Source organism: Desmodus rotundus, chromosome 9 (genome assembly GCF_022682495.2).
Source record: "Desmodus rotundus isolate HL8 chromosome 9, HLdesRot8A.1, whole genome shotgun sequence".
Lineage (NCBI taxonomy): Eukaryota > Metazoa > Chordata > Mammalia > Chiroptera > Phyllostomidae > Desmodus > Desmodus rotundus.
In genome coordinates, this window is record NC_071395.1 from 55844544 (window position 1) to 55865041 (window position 20498).

At 41.6% G+C, this 20498-nt stretch overlaps 1 long non-coding RNA gene across 1 annotated transcript in view; it reads left to right on the plus strand.

Annotated features, from left to right (window-relative positions):
• Positions 1-20498, plus strand: part of LOC128779204 (uncharacterized) — a 124125-nt gene that overhangs the window by 72182 nt on the left and 31445 nt on the right. Inside the window, exon 3 of the long non-coding RNA XR_008425112.1 lies at positions 480-631. This is a non-coding gene — a long non-coding RNA (uncharacterized lncRNA). The remainder of the gene's footprint in view (positions 1-479; positions 632-20498) is intronic.

Below are 20498 nucleotides of genomic sequence, written 5' to 3' on the forward strand. Positions count from 1 at the left end.
CTGCCCCTCCTACCGGTCTGGACGAATGTTTCTTCTTTATCTCCTTGGTTGTCGGACTTCCGTGCAGTTCAATTTTCTGTCAGTTCTGATTGGTTTTTGTTTTTAAATTGTTGTTGTCCTTCTTTTGGTTGTGTGAGGAGGCACAGTGTGTCTACGTACACCTCCATCTTGGTTTCCTCCCTATTTAGTGCAGAACCACAATCCTTTTTAACAGCTGTATACATCACATGAATAAGCCATGATTTATTTAGTAAATTCATAGTATATGGACAATTAGTTTCTAATTTAGGGCTACTATAAAGAATATTGTGTTCAAGGTCCTTGTAACTAAAGCTCAGCAGAATTCTTTAGCATTTTTCTCATGATAAATTCCTAGAGGGAAAACTGTTGCAAAGGTTATGTTCATTTTATTTTTATTTATTTTTTAATCCTTGCTGAGGATACATTTATTGATTTCTTCCTTTCTTTTTCTTTTTTAGAGAGAGAAAAACGTCAATGTGAGAAAGAAACATTGATTGGCTGTTTCCCATACATGTCCCAACCAGGGATCAAACCCACAACCCTCCAGTGCACGAGACGATGCTCCAACCAGCTGAGCCACCTGGCCAGGGTGGTTATGCTCATTTTAAAGGTGTGTATAATATATGTAATTGAGACTCTTTTCCAGAAAGATAAGAGTCTTTTGACTTTTGTCAAAAGAGGGAGGCCATCATCAGTATCTGAGTATCTATTCCTCTGCATCTTTACCAAGACTGAATACTAACATTCATTGGTCATTTTGGGGGCTATTATAATAGCTGAAAATGAAACTGCATTGAGCTTGCATTTCAGTGCTAATTGGAGACAACTAATTTTAAGATGTTTACTGGCCATCTGCGTTTCTCATGTGGTAAATTGCCTGCCTATGCATTTTGTCTGTTTTGAAAAAGGCCCTCATCTTTTTCCTGAATTTTAAAGGCTCTCTTATATTAATATGTTCATCTTTTTTTTGTGTTGTAAATACTTTCCTAGTTTATTTGTTTCTATCTGTTGGCTTTATTTTTGTTTTGGGACAGTCATGGCTATCAATCTTTTATTTTGCACTTGCTCTGAGATCATATTTATAAGACCCAAGATTATACAGTTATGTATATTTTATTCTAGTATTTTATTTAAAAGTTTATCATCCTTAATTTTGGGGTCCTTACTGATATAAATTATAATTGACATGTGACTATTATTTTATGTATTTCATATTCAATTTTTTAAGATTATATACTTATAAGTAGATTATATATATGAAGATTACATATATCTTTTCTCATGTTTATTATTGACCATATGTTGTTTTCTTTTCCCTTCTCTATAATCCCTGTAGTTGACCACAATTACAGAGCTCCTACAGTGTTCCATGTGCTGTGAATGACAGGTGCTGAGGGCACCTTTGTCAACAAAACAGAAACAGGCTCTTCCATTTTGGAGATTAGACCAAAAAAGAGGAGGGGGCAATGAAAAGGAAACAATAGATAAGCAATTGAGTTTTAATGCTCTAGAGGAAAATAAAGGAAGGCAAAGGAAGGCAAAGGCAAAGGAATAAGAGAGTGACAGGACAGGTGGGGATTCCTTCAGGAAGTCAAAGAAGGCTTCTTGGAGGAGGAACATTTAGCAGGATTATGGTTAGTTATGGCATTTGTGTTTTATCGGTCTTTTAAAAGAATGAGCCCTTGGATTTATCTGTCAACTCTACTGGATTTCTATTTCTTTATTCATTAATTTCTGTTTGCATATGTATTTAATTCCTATTTTATAACTTCTGTTATTTGTTCAAAGTCTGTGTACCCAATGCTTTACAAGGCTAAAACTCAAAGTGTTAGAGTTTGGAGTAAGGAAAGGTTTATTGATCAAGAAGGTGCTAACCTGGAAGATGGGGACCCTAATCCTCAAGTCCATCTTTAAAGAGTACTGAGTTCAGGAAAGGGAAAATGGGAGGGGCTGTTCCATAATAACTCAAGCCCCAAGTGGAATTCCTCTCCTGGTTAGCTTGTGTAAAGTAGGAACTATTAGCCTGAAAGTATTGGGAACAGCAGGCTTGAACGAGATAGAGTTGGGGGATGGAACATTTTACTCTGTTACACTCCTAGAGAGGCTTGGGGGCATTCTGGACAGGACATGACTAAAAGAGCTCAATTCCATCCTTTGGCTGGGCTGGCAGGCACTGGTTTGAGAGAACACGCTTTCCTGCTGGGCTCCAGGAAGGGGCACATTGAACAGTGGCAGTATAGTCCACACTCCCTCCCTCAAAGTACTCTGCCCTCTGACTGTAATGAGAAGACTTACAGGCCATCATTGAAATGGTTACTCTGTTCTCTAGAACCTCTTTTTCCCTGGAAAGAGAAGATTTCTTTTCCCTGACAGTTTTGGGGGATTCAGCAGTCTGCAGACTGCAAGGAACAGAGAACATTCTTTTACCCCGAGGATAGAGCTTTTATGTGGTTGGCACTTGCTGAACTGAAGCTTTTGCAGCTTTAATTGCAGCCTGGAGTAGAAATCTATCTACAAGGAAGTGACTTTCATGCTCATTTTACATTCAGGATTCATACTACCAAAGAGAATGAAGAACGTGCTGTGTGAAATAGCACTGGTTCTATTTGAAACTGGGAGCTTCGCTGAGTTCTTGTTCCCACACGAGGCTAGTCCATTTGCCCAGTTGTCTTTCATGCTCACAGAAAACTCACTTGCCCATTTTACTATTCAGGGTGATTTTTAAAATTGTGTAGCACCTGTTCAAAAGCTGAGAGAAAGCACAGAGACTGTATTAAAGATGGCAAGTATCATAAAATCAGAAAAATAATGACAGGCAGCCCTGAAAACTGCCCATCAGAAAGCAACAATGAGCCCAGATGTTGCCACATCTAGAGACTGGAGCTCATCATTGTGAAATGGGGCTTAGGTTATTTTCATCAGTGGGCAGAGAGGTTGTTTCTTTGCACATTGATATAGAGTTTATGCTTATTCATCTATTTCGGAGTATGTACTAGTTTGTTCATTTGAAATGCAGATGAAAAGCTTCTTTTCTCAATTTTTGTACTATACTTCTGTATTGACACATGTACTGTTTTATCTGAAGGTCTCTTTAGGGAGGAGAGGAGCATGCTGGTGAAGGGGTGGGTAGAGCACAGGCTGAGAGTGAGCTCCCCCCACCCCCTGCCACCCAAAGTCAGTCTCCAAGCTCCATGAAGAAGGTACAGGCACACACCTGGGCCTGCCCTCTGTGATTCCTGTTTTTCTGAAGGTAGCAGGGGCTGAGGGACTTGGCAAGCCAAGGACCCACTCCTGCTGTTTCGTGTAAGGGCCAGTGCCTAAGTCTGGTTCTGGGGAGAGAAAGGAGCAGCCAAAACCCCTTGGACTCCCAGTCTTCCTCGTCCTCCAGGTGGCTACGGTGCAGGAGGCAGAGGCAGGATGGAGTCTGACCTTTGGCAGAAAGTTCCTCCTGGCCCCTCATGGGCCCCTGTCCCAGACTGTTTCCCAGAGACACCTCTGGACCTCAACACCAGCTCATTAAAGAGATCTGACATCAGGTCCCCTCCTTGGCTGGAGGTTCTCACTTGCTCCTGCTCCTTCTGTTTCTTCTTCTCAGGGTGCAGTCCTGGAGCTGTGGGAGAGCTTGGCCTGGAAGGTTCCCTGGCCTGTCAGGGTCCACAACTCAGCAGCAGGGAAATGGCCTTAGCCATAAAGTATAACCAAACATTTGGCCTGCATGGAAGCAATAGTCAATAATACTATAACAATTATGCATGGTGTCAGAAGGGTACTAGAAATATGGGGGAGGGACACTTTGTAAAGTATATGGTTGTCTAACCACTATGCTGTACACTTGAAACTAGTACAAAATAATATTGGATATAAAATGTAATTGAAAAATTAAATTTAAAGTAGAAAAAATTAGTCATTAAGTAAAAAATTTGGTTGAATAGCCCTGAATTTCTTTTTAAGATGAAATTAATTGGTTTTCATTTGTCCCAATCCTCTATTCTGGAACTTCTAAAAACATTGTTTTTAAAAGTATAAGTAGAGGAGAGAAAGAGAAGAGGGGAGAGGAAAAAAGGAGGGGAGGGGATGGGAAGGGAGGGGGAAGAGAGTGAAAAGAGGCAAAAGAGGAGGGGAAAGGATGGGGAAGGGGAGGGGAGGGGAAAGGAGAGGACAACAGAGAAGAGGAGAGATAGATTTTGGAAACATATTTTACTGTCATCTCTTTCTTAGGGATTTACCACCTATATCTTTGTAACAAAGACTGAAAAAATCCAACAGTGAAGAAACTTACTTTATTTCATCTAGCATTTTCCATACATTTTTAAGGAATCAATATTTAATGGAAAATACTGTTCTCTGCCCCTTTCATCTTGCTGAGTAGAACACTTCAGTAATTTATGACACATTCTTTGATAGTTGCCCGATTAACATGGTGCCACGAGCTTACCTTGGTTTTTAGTCTTTTTTTCCTTTTTAAAAAAATATATTTATGATTATGCTATTACAGTTGTCCGATTTCCCCCCCTACTCCATTCCATCCTGCCCACCCCCTTCCTCCCACATTCCCCCCCTATAGTTCATGTCCATGGGTCATACTTATAAGTTCTTTGGCTTCTACATTTCCTATACTATTCTTACCCTCCCCCTGTCTATTTTCCACCTATTATCTATGCTACTTATTCTCTGTACCTTTCCCCCCTCTCCCCCTCCCACTCGCCTATTGACAACCCTCCATGTGATCTCCATCTCTATGGTTCTGTTCCTGTTCTAGTTGTTTGCCTAGTTTGCTCTTGTTTTTGTTTTAGGTGTGGTTGTTAATAACTGTGAGTTTGCTGTCATTTTTACTGTTCCTATTTTTTAACTTCTTTTTCTTAGTTAAGTCCCTTTAACATTTCATATAATAAGGGCTTGGTGATGATGAACTTCTTTAACTTGACCTTATCTGAGAAGCACTTTATCTGCCCTTCCATTCTAAATGATAGCTTTGCTGGATACAGTAATCTTGGATGTAGGTCCTTGCCTTTCATGACTTGGAATACTTCTTGCCAGCCCTTTCTTGCCTATAAGGTCTCTTTTGAGAAATCAGCTGACAGTCTTATGGGAACTCCTTTGTAGGTAACTGTCTCCTTTTCTCTTGCTGCTTCTAAGATTCTCATCTTCTGTTTCATCTTGGCTAATGTACTTATGATGTGCCTTGGTGTGTTCCTCCTTGGGTCCAGCTTCTTTGGGACTCTCTGAGCTTCCTGGACTTCCTGGAAGTCTATTTCCTTTGCCAGATTAGGGAAGTTCTCCTTCATTATTTGTTCAAATAAGTTTTCAATTTTTTGCTCTTCCTCTTCTCCTTCTGGCACCCCTATAATTTGGATGTTGGAATGTTTCAAGATGTCCTGGAGGTTCCTAAGCCTCTCCTCATTTTTCTGAATGCTTGTTGCTTGATTCTTTTCTGGTGGGATGTTTCTTCCTTCCTTCTGGTCCACACCATTGATTTGAGTCCCAGTTTCCTTCCCATCCCTGTTGGTTCCCTGTACATTTTCCTTCATTTCACTCAGCATAGCCTTCATCTTTTCATCTAATTTGCAACCAAATTCAACCAATTCTGTGAGCGTCTTGATAACCAGTGTTTTGAACTGTGTATCCCATAGGTTAGCTATCTCTTCCTCGCTTAGTTGTATTTTTTCTGGAGCTTTGAAGTGTTCTGTCATTTGGGCCTTTTTTTTTTTTTTTTGTCTTGGCGTGTCTGTTGCTTAAAGGGGCGGAGCCTCAGGTGTTCCCAGGGGCGGGGTAATGCTGGTTGCTGCACTGTGACGCTGTATGTGGGGGAGGGGATGAGAGGAAGCAATGGCGCCCGCTCCCCTCTCCAGGGGATCTCAGTCACTCCCTCCGCCACCCACAATCAAACTGGGCCCCTGTGGTGCTGGTTTCCGAGTGGGTGGGCTTGTGCACGCCCTAGGCCCCTGTGGGTCTCTCCAATGACCTCTCCTGTGAGGCTGGGAGTCTCTCCTGCTGCTGCCCCAACCCCCACGGGAGTTTTCAATCAGAGGTTTGAGGCTTTATTTCCCCACACTGGAGCCCTGGGTTGCGAGGTCTGCTTTGCTCCCTGCCATTCCTCCCAGTTTACCTATGTGCAAATGTGGGGCCTCAGGGTGCTACCCCTCACTCTGCCTGCCCTGTTCTCCACCACTCTGATTCCGGCCCTCTCCGTTTATCTGCGCGAATGCGGGGCCGCAGGGTCTGCCAGTGGTCAGACTGCCTGCCCCATTGGTCCCACACTCCACCAGTCTTGGTCCCTCCACAGCCACCCGAGTCCTCTCCACCCCGGCTGCCCGTCTCCGTCCCTCCTACTGGTCTGGATGAATGTTTATTTTTATTTCCCTGGTGTCGGACTTCCTTGCCATTTGATTTTCTGTCAGTTCTGGTTGTGCAAGGAGGTGCAGTGTGTCTACCTACACCGCCATCTTGGCTCTCCGGTTTTTAGTCTTTTAAACCACCATAGAAAATATTGCTGTTCTGATCAATTTTTCTATTTTATACTCTTCACACAAAGGTGCTTCTGTCACAATTCTTAAAACTCTACATGTGACATCTCCACCTAAAAAAGGTTTTCTTCCTTTTTTAAAAAAAGTTTTTTAAAAGATTTTATTTATATATTTTTAGAGAGAGGGGAAGAGAGGAAGAAAGAGCAGGAGAGAAACATTGGTCAGTTACCTCTCCCATGCCTTCAACTGGGGGCAGGGCATACAACCCATGCACGTGCCCTGACTGGGATTGCAACTGGTGACCTTTCAATTTGCAGGCCAGTGCTCAGTCCACTGAGGCACACCAGCCATGGCAAACAGGTTTTCTAATGATGATTTTCTAGTTCTGAAACCAGAATATTTAAGAATTCACAAAAGTAGATTTGGGGAATAGTACTTAAGTCCATTCATAATTTTAAAAAATGGTTTGAAGAGATTAAAATACTTTCAAGCCCAGTTTAGTGAGGCCCTTTGAATTTCTGTCTCCTCAGTGATGTCTTGATCACAGGTTCACAAGCTTCTTGGGGCCAGGAGAGATTCGGGTTGCAAAGCTGGTGGGGGTGCTAAGGACCCTGCTGGCTTCCACATCACTCTGTGGCCAGGTGTTTCCACCTGCAAGTTCAGCTTTGCTCCAATTAGGTCCCAGCTCTGGATGCACATTCAAATCCCTTGACCTAAAAACAACACCTGGGACCATAGTTAAATCAAAACTCTTGGGAAGTGGGGATTTGATATTACGTGTTTAATTTTTTTAATCTCCTACCTGAATTTTAATGTGTGGGTAAATTTTCTATACAGAGAATCAATGGGATAGAGGTTCAGTTTAATAGATCATCAAAAGGAATTAACAACCTCTAAGGTGCAATCTTTTGTGGAACTCAACATCCAGCCAACTTGCTTTTGCTCTTAATCCTGTGTCCAAGTTCTAGAACTCTCTCTTCTGCCTTATTCCCTATAACTCAACTTGACCTTTTTACCCCCTAACTCAATTATCCTTCCCAGACTTTAAAATGATGATTCATATAGTGACTCTGTATAGTGGAAATCTCCTCAGAACCTAACTGTTTCTGAGCTGGGTTGTTGTCTTGCTTCTCAGTTTCCCCAGAGAGCAAAGTTCTGTGCAGGTCAACCACTAACCCAACACATTCTGTGATCCCTGCCCAGGCATCCCTACTCCCCATGATTCTGGCAGGAGGAAGTCCCTTCTCTCAGACTCTTCAGAGTGGGCCTTGCTGAGGGCTCATGCTGCCTCGGACTCACCTCTGCCTCCCCACAGTTCCCACAGCACTTGGACATTTTAGACAAATACAAAAGACGTTGAACCAATGAGCAATTTAATAGTTTATTTTTCTTCATTTATGGAGAAAGTACAGATTAGTTGAAATTGCCATTGGAATTGGAGACAGGAGATTCAGGTCTAGTCCTCCCAGACCACTAACTGGTTCTAAGTTCTTTGAAAATCCATTAACCTGAGCTCTGTGCTTCAGGTTCTTCATCTGTTAAATCAAAATGATATAATCCATTCACCAGGATGTGTTGAAAGAGTTATGAATACTGTATAAATGGAAAATAATTTTGTTGACATTATACCTGCTCCTTCTAATACAGAAAGCTTTGGCTTTTGTGTAAACTGAAAGCTACCATAGAATCAAAAGCTAAGGCCAGGGAGAGGGTAATTTGGCACCATGTTGATATTATGGATATGATCAAATATGATCAAATATGATCAGGGAGAAGGAGGCAGGTGAGTCAGGGTACTGGATGGGGCTAGTTCTAGGCAAAGTTGTGAAGTAACAAACTTGGTCACCTGTCTGCATTCATTCTCTTTATTGATTATGTTCTTTTCAAGGAAGTCAGTACTTTTATACTACTGTTTTTTAGAAGAAAGCAGCCTGAACAATTTATATGGAGAAAGTTTCTAGGGACTCAGTGGTGCTAAGAAAATTCAACTAGGTAGATTTGAAGAGCTAATTGACTTTATTCAATGATTCATGAGTTGTGAGTAAGTCAGGCCATATTTGATTCCTGGAAAGTGCTATTCAATACAATGAAAATATAACTTCTAATAAAATATCCCATCTAGCAAGTAGAAAGGAGGTCTGAGGAGCTGCACAAACTGGGAGGCTTTAATAGTCAGAAGGGAGCAGCAAAAGGAAGGTTCTAGCAACATGGATTGTTGCAAGCAAGGTCACCTTCCTTTGTGTGCAGGGGGAGCATCTATCATGAAGATGACCTCACAGAGCCCATCAGTCATTCCAAATTTACTGCTTAAAGGTCACATTCCTGGGAGAGGCCGTATCTTGGTTAAGTATTGGTTTGCTGACTGACATGGGGCTCAGTGCCAGTGACCCCATTTTGAGTCTGTTTTTTTTTTAACAGTGGATCTTGTTTACTTTATGAAGAAGGCAATAGTTAACTTGAAAAATGAATCCTTAATTGTGAAATTTCAGCTATTAAGAAGGACTAGGGAAATCTTATTAGCCCCTTTATTCAATACCTAGATATATATTTTTTTACATGCAAACACTGTGATATAAATATATAGACCTATTATAAAGTAGACTTGCACTGGTCATGTTAGTGGGATTGAGAGCTCTCAGTTCTTGACTTCTTGCAGGAAAGATTTCATGATATGAGTCCAGGTGATGTTGAGAGCACATTTATTAAAGCTGGGGGCAATGAAGCAAAGGAAAGGCTTAAGATAGAAGAGGCAAGATCACAGCAACAGGAGTGAGTCTAGGTAGAGCTGTCTTGGCCCTTTGGAAACATGAGGAAAAGTGTAGCTTAGGCAGAACTGTCTTGGCCCTTTGGAAAGAAAGTCACAGAGGCAGAGCCAGATGGGCTCCATGGACTCAGGAAACAAGTTACCGAGGCCAAAGAAGGGCTATTGGAGAAAGAAAGCAAAGATATGTGGCTTAGGAAAGGAGGAGAAAGTATGTGAGAGAGAGAGAGAGAGAGAGAGAGAGAGAGAGAGAGAGAGAGAGAGAGTGTGTGTGTATGGGGGGGGTGACAGAGAGAGGGGAGGGAGGAAGGAAAGAAAGAAGGAAGGAAAGAAGGAAGGAAGGAATGAACGAACGAACGATGGAAGAGAAAAAGTGCCCTGGGCCCTTTGTCTTAAGAGTTTTTGTCTGTTCTCTAAAGGCAGGAATTTTAGAGAAGGTCTCAGGGGAGAATTTCAATAGAGTACTCATCACCTTCATGATCTCTATTGATTGGTCAGCACTAGGGTCAGGGGTCATTTGTTATTGCAGCTGGTCCTGATGCCAGTCATGGTGTTTCTTCTTCTGGTTTTTCTGCTTTCCTGGGTCTGGAGCTGAAACACAACTGAGGCCTAGATGTCATCTCCAGTTTGGCCAACACTCTGTCTCTGTGGTCAGCATACCTGATGCTTTGATCCTAAGGTCATTTGATGCTGATCAGAGCCTGTTTGTCCTGAGGACTTAATGCTTTAGGGAGTGGACTACAGGGAGAAGGAGGCAGGGGAGTCAGGGTGCTGAATGGGGCCAGTTTACTCACCTCTCTGTCTCAGTTTCCCCATGCCACTTGCCCAGGAATTTTCCTAACTTCTTAATATCCTGCTTCAGTCACAGTTTATATGGCAAAGAAGCAGAGTATGACAGCTGCCTAGCTCAAAACCTATTCTCTTTTAAAACCTGCACATTATGACATCATGCATGTTCAGTAGCACATAACCCCAGACCTCCAGATGTTTAGACAAGCAATGGATTCATTGAATTCTTTATTCTCCTTTTGAATGAGAGTTTTAAGGCAGTCCAGCCATGTTTGACTCCTAGACAGTGCTATTCAATGTAAATAAAATGTGAGTTCTAATAAAGACTATTGGAAAATGTGATATTTGAGCTGTTTCTTACTACCAACACTTCTGACACCAAGTATGTAGGGGTTTTTTCCCCACACCAACCAATTCTCCAACACTCTGGACAGTAATGGAGTGTGCCACAATTCAGTTTGATTCTGGCACCACCTGGAGATCACGCCGACCCCACAGGTTAAGGGCTCAGTCTCACAAGACCTCGCTCATTTCAGATGCCAATTCCAAGTCTGGGCCACCTGTGTTTCTGACTGACTAGAAATGAGGGGTTTCCATGATACCCTCCTCAGTTTCTGTAATTTACTAGAATGGCTCACAGGATTCAGGAAAATGCTTTACTTACTATTATCAGTTAATAAGAAAGGATACAATCCAGGAACAGCCAAGTGGTATGCCATAGGGCAAGATATAAGGGGAAGGTGCAGAACTCCCACACCACCACACTCCCATGTGTTCACCAAACCAGAAGCTCCCTGAACCCCTCAGCTAGGGGTTTACAGAGGCTCTATTACATGGGCATGATGGACCAAGTCACTGACCATCAGTGGTGACTAACTCAATCTCCAGCCCCTCTGCCCTCCCAGGTGATCGGGAATTGGGGGATGAAGAAAGGCTGGAAGTTCTAAACCTCTAATCCCATAGTTGATTCCTCTGGTAACAAACCCCTTCCTGTTTACCACCAACTCATTAGCACAAACTCAAGTAAGGTTGAAAAGGGCTTATTATGAATAATCTCTCTCATTGTTACTCAGGAAACTCCAAGGGTTTTAGGAGCTCTGTATCAGGAAACAGAAACCATATATCTATATATGAAGATTATATATAGATGTATAGATATAGGTATAGGTAGAGATATATCTATGTACATCTATATAGGGAGGGGTATAGATACATCTTATTATACCACAAATGATATAGTATGAATAGTTAGGAGCAAAGATAGAAAGAGATTGCTTGTGTTCTATCTTGGACTCTTAATTATTAAATGGGTATCCAGAACAAGCTAGTTCAACTTTCTGTGTCTCAGTTTCTTTGTTAATAAAATAGAGATAACTATAATACTGACCTTCTTGACTTTGTATCCAGATTATAAATTTAAAAATATAAACTTACTGTCAGTTCTACCGTAATACTTGTTTTGAAAACAAAAATTTGGCCAAGCATGATTCATATATTAGGGAACAATTTAAGCATTCACTTGAATTTTGCATCAGTTTATCGGCAATTTTACCATTAAGAAACACTAGATGAACACAGGAAACTGCACTCTGGTGAATGGTGGGAATACACAATGTGTGCATGGACATGTACCCACACACATGCACACACACCCCCTTTAAACTCTTCCATCTCCCTCAGTTCACCGTATGCACTGTGAGTTGTATCTGGTGTTTCAATTTCTACCCCATTTCACAATACCTCACAACAGGCTACATCCATCCCAAAGTCCAATTCCACAGGCAAACTCCAAGCCTTGTTAGATGCAAAAGGACATATTTATTGTAGTATCATATGAGATGTTTTTCTAATGTCTCATACATATCAAAGTGTGTTACACATTATTAGTGGTTTTTCTATCTTTTTAAAAATATATCTATTGATTATGCTATTACAGTTGTCCCATTTCCTCCCCTTCACTACACTCCATCCTGCCCATCCCCTCCCTCCCACATTCCCCCCCTATAGTTCATGTCCATGGGTCATACTTATAAGTTCTTTGGTTTTTCTATCTTTTTAAGTATGTCACTGATGAAGTTTTGGAGTGTTGTGCCCCAACTCCATTTTCCCCATAAGGGTGTGCATTGCAGGCTTTTGCATAGCTCGGTGATTTTTTGCAATGCAAATATCACATTACCACAGAATTGACTGTATTTGCAACAGTGGCAGGTACATGATAAAACATTCAATAAATCAAAGCTATTAGTATGCCCAACATATAGGCGGCCTGGAAGGAAGGAATATCAGCACACTAGGGGAATGAAGGCAGGTTCTCTTGCCTTTGCAAGCTGCAACAAGGAGGAGTAAAAGGGAGTGTCTTCTAGCAGCAACTTTAGAAGTGCCTGGTAAAATCAAGTAAGAACTTTGAACTTTATTCTAAAAGTGATGGGAGGCGGTTGAAAGGTTTTGAGAAGGGAATTCAGATGATCAGAGTTTCCCTTTAGAAAGTCACTGGCTTTAAGTGAATAGTGGACTGGGAAGAGAGAAGTCCAGCGGCAGATCAACCAGTTTTAGGAGACTGTTGCACAAATATGGGCAAAAAATAATGTTTCACCAACTGGGGAAGTGAAAGTGAGAGAAATTGGAAAGCAAGGAGGTGAAATAAACAGGATTTGGTGGAATGGCAAGAAGTGAGGGGGACATAGGATTTAAGATTATTTCCAAGTTCTGGAAGGGGTAGTGTGAGAAAGGTGCCGTTTCCCAAGAAAACAAACCTGAAAGGGAAAAAACAGATTTGGGGGAGAAAATGACAAATTTCGAGTACCTGGTGCTTTAATTATGGAATTATCATGGGACCAAGACCCACACAGGATGGAAGGGCATAAGCCCGCAGTTCCTTAGTGTTCAGATGGGATAGATAGTACATCTCAGATAGACTGAAAACCCAAGGGACATTTTAATCCAATTTTATTTGCCAAAACATGACTTTGTGTTTCCAAGAAGAAAGTGTCTGTTAGAGTCTGCAGCAAGATTCTGGAATCCAGTAACTTTTATAAGCAAGAGTGTTTGGTTTTATTTTAGACCATCCAGATACCCTGTGAAAAGTTTTGATGAGGTAAGTGTAAATGAATCTGAAACTGATATAAATATTTACATAGTCACTTAAAAATGAAAAGGAAGAGTCTTTAGGACAAAGTACATTCTGAGTTTCTCTGAACCCAAAACATTTTTTAAAAGGTATGAAATGTGCAAAGACAGCCAACTGAGGCCCATCCATCCTCAATTATAACAGTAACATTAATAGAAACTAAAAGATATAACCCAACTTGCTTCCTTGAATGGCAATAAAAATCCAGTGAAAAACCCCATTTTTCTGTTTTTTACCTTAGTAGGTATCAAACTCTAGAGGGATGAAAAATACAGAGATTTTATTTCTTTTTTCTTTAAATTTTTATTTATTGACTTGAGAGAGAGAGAGAAACATCGATTTGTTGTTCCAATTATTGGTGCATTCATCAGTTGATTCTTATGTGTGCTCTGACTGGGGATTGAACCAGAAATCTTGGCATGTTGGGATAACGCTCTAAACTGAGCACCTGGCCAGGGCCTTTATTTATTTTAAAAGCATTATTGTTTTGTAATTTTATTTATAACTGGGAAGAATCTGTAGAATAAACTGGTAGGCTGACTAGATGTAGCTTAGTTTTCAGCCAACCTTAGCAAACAAGGGGGTAAAGTGTGGCATCACTGTAATTACGGTCCCTGAGTGTGTGCGGTTTCAGATGTGCTCTATCATTACGCAGTGTGTGTCATGCTGAAGCAAACACTTGGTTGTCTGCAAACAGTGCTTACAGAAAACAGCTAATTGCAATTTACCTTTGTTCTCCTTGTGGGGTTTATCTTAGTACATGCCAACTGAGTTCTTATAAAGATCCTTAAAAAGAAACATGTACCTTTGTCAGATCTGGAAAAAAAAAAAAACAACCCAAAACAGTAGCTAACTGCATTTAATTTGGTTTTGTGAAAGCATAACATGAAATTAGAGATTTAAATTTTTTCACAATAATTACTGTCTGGTGAACTGATAAGGACCAGGGATTTACAAGTAGTTTTAAAATTTTCTGTCTTTGAAACTTGTTCTTACTTGTGGATTTTAAGTGAAGAGAAAATAATCTATTCTCAATTTGACTTTAAATCATTTATGGACAAAGGGAGTCATGGACAACACATTTCAGAAGCCTTTAGGAGGGCAGAGGAAAGCAGGCCAAGCTGGCAGACAGCAAAGTGTGAGCAGACACAGGCCCATGAGCCTCCCATGCACACCCAGCTGCAGATGGCTATGGCCACCTGCAAGGTGGACACAAGGAGGGCTGTGTAGGGTGAGCCTTTTCATATCTGAATGGTAGGAGACCCAGTTATTCATCAACAGTTAAAGGTTCAGCCAGGAATTAGAAATTGTTCATTTTGGTTTGTCCCTCTGGTGTAATTGTGGAGAGGGCTCGTGTATGTGTGTGTGTGTGTTCGAGGGGGCTGTGAGAGCAGGTTATAAGACATAATGAAATTTATTTGACAAATGGCTAAACAGGACCCATAGTTAGAAATAGCGTAGGAGAAGCCATTAGGTTTCCTCCAGAATGTGACCACATGCACCCTGGATGAAGAAGATTGTGTTGTGTAGGGTGATTAAGAACGTGGCACCTGTAGTCACACTTCCTGGGACGTAATGCTGCCTCTCATTTTGTGACCTTGGGCAAGTCACCTCACCCCTCAAAACCTCAGTCTCCTCATTGGTAGAATGGGAATAGTCATAGTACCCACCTCACCTTCAGATTGTACTGAAGATTCATTGTCAGTCTGAGTACAAGACTTGGCTTAGGGCTTGTCATGTAGGAGATGCTTCTTCCACAAGTGTCAGTTCCCAAAATGACACTTTTGGTTCTTGTTATTATTTTACTTTTGTCCATCAGTTTCCTCATCCTGCTTTCTTCTGATCACTTAGGGTTGTTTTTTCTAGTTCCTTGTGCTATCTGCTTTGTTTATTTATTTTTTAAAATGTTCCTTGATTAAAAATATAAACACTTAAAGCTACACACTTTTATCCAAAAAATTGCAGTTATATCCATGAGATTTGATGTCACAATGGTCTTATCTTCAAATAGTCTGTCACTATAGTTTTTATTTCCCTTTTCACATGTGTTATTGAGGATAATTTATTTTTATTTATTTATTTTATGCAGGGTTTCTGTGCTCCAGAAAACATGGCTTGTACAAGTTCTGCTTTTTGGAATTTACTAAGGTTGTGATTTAGTGCTTAATAATAGTTAATACTTATGAAAAACTTAATACTTAAGAGATATTTTAAGTTCTTTATATGCAGGTTTTTATTAAGTCTCACAATAATACTATGATGTAGGCATAATTATTATCCAAATTATACAGGTGAGAACACTGATGTTTAAAGAGATTGAATAACCCACCCAAGATTTCACAGCCTTAAGAGCGGAGGGTTAAGCCCAAACTAGGAGCCAAAAAATGAGTTAGGCAAATGGACAATGACCCAGGGCACTACACTACCAAGGGTGATGTATTAGTCTTCAGTGACATGGTACCAAAGACTGTGCTGCTTAAACAAAAGAAATGTATTGTCTCACAGTTCTGGAGGCTGGAAATCTGAGGTCAAGGTGTCAGCAGGGTTGGTTTCTCCTGAGGGCTGTGACAGAGAGGGACCCTTCCATGTTTCTCCTCCAGCATCTCGTGGTTTCAGTTAAACCTTGGCACTCTGTGGCTTGTGGTAGCACCCCTGGTCTGTGTTCCATCCTCATAGGGCATCTCCCTGTGCACATCTCTCAGTCCAAATTTGTCCTTCTTCTAAGGGCACCTGTCATATCAGATTACACCCACCCCAAAGCCCTCATCTTAACTAGTTACATCTGCAATGACCCTATTGCCAAAGAAAGCTACATCCTCAGGTACTGGGGACTAGGGCTTCAGTATATGAATGGGGGGGTGGGACACAATTCAGCCCATAATGGGTGATAAATCCCCACAGAAATGAATTGAAAATAGCTTTTCACATTATTCAGGTTTCCAAGCAGGGCTTCTTAAAAAACTGCTGATCTGTGTGCCTTGGCCGGGTGGCTCAGCTGGTTAGAGCCTCGTCCTGTGCACCAAAAGTTTGTAGGTTTGATTCCAGGTGAGGGCACATACATGGGTTGTGGATTCGATCCCAGTTGGAACACATATGGGGGGCAGATCAATGTTTCTCTCTCACATTGGTCTGTCTCTCTCCATGTCTCTGTTTCTCTCTCATCAATGAACATTTTAATAAAAAGAAGAAATTGCTGATGTGTAAATGGGCACTGCTCTGATGGGACAGACTGGAATTGGTGAGGACATTAAAAACAAACAAACAGGTAGATAAATCTCCTCCCCAGTGTTATTTTTAGAGAGAGGGGAAGAGAGAGAGAAAGAGAGAGAGAAAGAGAGGTAGAGAAACATGATCGTCTGCCTCTCATATGGCCACAAGTGGGACCTGGCCCACAACCTATGCATGGACCCTGACCTGGAATTGAACCAGGACCTTTCAGTGTGTAGGACTACACCCAACCCACTGAGTCACACCAGTCAAGGCTCCTTCCTTGTATTGAGCTGTTTCTTCAATTCTTTTTCTCTGCATCAAGCGTAGGCAAGATGTTGGCTGCAACTCTGGGCAGAGCCACTGTTTCTGAAGTTACGTGATACTGGCTCCAGCAGGAGCTACAATTTGAAACTAAATGAGGTGCAGTGCTTTTTATTAATAGTGAAGCATTTATTCCATAAAGTAAGTTTACACCTTTCAGTAGTACTCCCAAGAAACAATCTGGTCATAAATGTCACGTTTTAAAATGAAGGCAATATGCCCTGGCTGGTGTGGCCCAGTGGGTTGAGTGCCTGTGGAGCAAGGGCCACCGGTTCGATTCCCAGTCAGGGCACATATCTGGGTTGTAGGGCCCACTAGGGGGCACTTGAGAGGCAACCATCCAATGATGTTTCTCTCCCTCTCTTCCCTCCCTTCCCCTCTCTAAAAATAAATAAATACAAACTTTAAAAAATAAAATAAAATGAAGGCAATATATACCCAAAGAAATGCACATTTTAGGACAAAGACAACAGTGGGGAGGATTGAATATAGGAGGTGGGAGGTGGGTAGGGCAGGAGAGAGTAAAGGGGGAAAATGGGGACAACTGTAACTGAACAACAAAAAAATTAAAATATAAAAAAAGAAATGCACATTTATGTTCCCCCCAAACGCAGGCACTAAAAAGTCTTTATACCACTGTTCCAAACCACAGGCCTGAATTCTATCAACAGATTCATGGAGAAACGACGTAATGACTCTCACAAACATAATGGTGAGGAAAAGAGCCCAGGCACTGTATGACATCACTCATCCAAGTGTCAGAATAGGGGACAATTAGTTGTTGGATTTCAGGGGGTGGTTATCCTTAGGGAAGGGCTGTGACTGGAAAGGACAAAGGGGAGGTTCTGGGGAATAGGTAATGTTCTGGTTTCTGACCTGGTTGCTGAGTACATGGTATATTCAGTTTCTGAAAAAAATCATTGATCCACAGCCTATGACACAGATGTTTTTCTTTAAGTACATTATACTTCAACAAGGTTAAAATATTAAATCTCAATTTTTTTGTTTCATAAAAGTATTGGATTACATTTTTATTCTTGAATGTTAAAACTTTTAAAAATAGTAAATCATTTCTCTCTACCCCCACAATCCAGAAGCCAAGCAAATATTTAGAGGGAAAGAACCAGCATTTATCCTGGGTTCTCTGTACAAACTGTGATACTGAAAACCAAATAGTAGAAGAGAGAAAGTGTCTGTTTGTAAAAAACATTTATCTAATAAATGAAAAGTAAATAATAGAATCAGAAAATCACAGTTTTGCAACCATCAGTGAGTAAATGGATCCGGACATTGGGTTTCAGCAGCTGCTAAAGGCCCCAGAAAGAGAGACAACCGGTGGATCTCTCCTGGTGAAAGTAATCATCACACAGCCTCACCAAAGGACTTGAACATGGGTCTGGTCACATCTCTGGGTTCAGCCACCAATTTGCAGGAAACACAGAGGACAGAGAATTTGTACTATGAGTATGTAATAAACAGAATCCAGAGTGTACAATGTTTTATAGGGCAAAGCCTTGAATTCCTCAATAGATAAATTATAAGAAAAAGAAGGGATGGAGGGGAAAAATGTAGGTTAAAGTTGATATGAAATACTAATGCAAGTAAGATTAAACTGTAGTCTCCAGAAATGGATATTGGGTGACTTCTGCAAAAGTCTGTATTGTAGTTACGTTGGGGGCCCAGGGAGATTGTGATTGAAATGGTCACATGTCTTCAACCAGATAGTAGCTACAAAAGGGCCTAATAATAAATCATTAGGTTATACATTTGTTTGGAAGGACCTTTTGTATTGTGGCCTGTTTTATAATAAAATATTGTCAATAAAATTTCATATTAAATCATTTACAGTTCCTTTATTGTCCTCTGAAAGTAACACCCCTTGACCAGTTGCCTAAATATGTCCTCTTCTGGTAAGTTATTTACATATATAAAATGTGTTTGGGGGAGAACCAAGATGGCGGCGTAGGTAGACACACTGCTCCTCCTTGCACAACCAGAACTGACAGAAAATCGAACGGCAAGGGGGTCCAACACCAAGGAAATACAAAATAAACATTCATCCAGACTGGTAGGAGGGGCGGAGACGGGCACCGGGGTGGAGAGGACTCACGTGGCCATGGCTGGACTGAGACTGGCGGAGTGTGGGACAAACAGAGCAGGCAGTCCCAGCACTAGCAGACCCTGCAACCCTACATTTGTGCAGATAAACCGAGAGGGCCGGACTCGTAGTGGTGGAGAACGGGGCAGGCAGAGCAGTGGGTAGCACCCCAGGGCCCCACATTCGCACACAGATAAACCAGGCGAACGGCGGGGAGCGAAGCAGACTGCACAACCCAGGACTCCAGCTCCAGGAAATAAAGCCTCAAACCTCTGATTGAAAGCGCCCATGGGGGTTGGGGCAGCAGCAGGAGAGACTCCCAGCCTCACGGGAGAGGTCGTTGGAGAGACACACAGGGGCCTAGAGTGTGCACAAGCCCACCCACTGGGGAACCAGCACCAGAGGGGCCCAGTTTGATTGTGGGTAACGGAGTGAAGGACTGAAATCTGGAGGAGAGTGAGGCGGGCGCCATTGCTCCCTCTCGGCCCCTCCCCCACATACAGCGTCACAGCACAGCCACCAGCGTTACCCCACCCCGGTGAACACCTAAGGCTCCGCCCCTTAAAGTAACAGACGAGCCAAGACCAAAAAAAAAAAATGGCCCAAATGACAGAACACTTCAAAGCTCCAGAAAAAATACAACTAAGCGAGAAAGAGATAGCCAACCTATCAGATGCACAGTTCAAAGCACTGGTTATCAATATGCTCACAGAATTGGTTGAATCTGTTCTAAAAGTAGATGAAAAAATGAAGCCTATGCAAATAGAAACAAAGGAAAATGTACAGGGAACCAATAGTGATGCGAAGGAAACTGGGACTCAAATCAACGGTGTGGACCAGAAGGAAGAAAGAAACATCCAACCAGAAAAGAATGAAGAAACAAGAACTCGGAAAAATGAGGAGAGGCATAGGAACCTCCAGGACATCTCGAAACGTTCCAACATCCGAATTATAGGGGTGCCAGAAGAAGAAGAGGAAGAACAAAAAATGGAAAACTTATTTGAACAAATAATGAAGGAGAACTTCCCTAATCTGGCAAAGGAAATAGACTTCCAGGAAGTCCAGGAAGCTCAGAGAGTCCCAAAGAAGCTGGACCCAAGGAGGAACACACCAAGGCACATCATAATTACATTACCCAAGATTAAACGCAAGGACCTACATCCAAGATTACTGTATCCAGCAAAGCTATCATTTAGAATGGAAGGGAAGATAAAGTGCTTCTCAGATAAGGTCAAGTTAAAGAAGTTCATCATCACCAAGCCCTTATTATATGAAATGTTAAAGGGAGTTACCTAAGAAAAAGAAGATCAAAAATAGGAACAGTAAAAATGACAGCAAACTCACAGTTATTAACGACCACACCTAAAACAAAAACAAGAGCAAACTAGGCAAACAACTAGACCAGGAACAGAACCATAGAGATGGAGATCACATGGAGGGGTGTCAATAGGGGAGTGGGAGAGGGAGAGGGGGGGAAAGGTACAGAGAATAAGTAGCATAGATGATAGGTGGAAAATAGACAGGGGGAGGGTAAGAATAGTGTAGGAAATGTAGAAGGCAAAGAACTTATAAGTGTGATCCATGGACATGAACTATAGGGGGGAATGTGGGAGGGAGGGGGTGGGCAGGATGGAGTGGAGTGGGGGGCGGGAAATGGGTCAACTGTAATAGCATAATCAATAAATATATTTAAAAAAATGTGTTTTG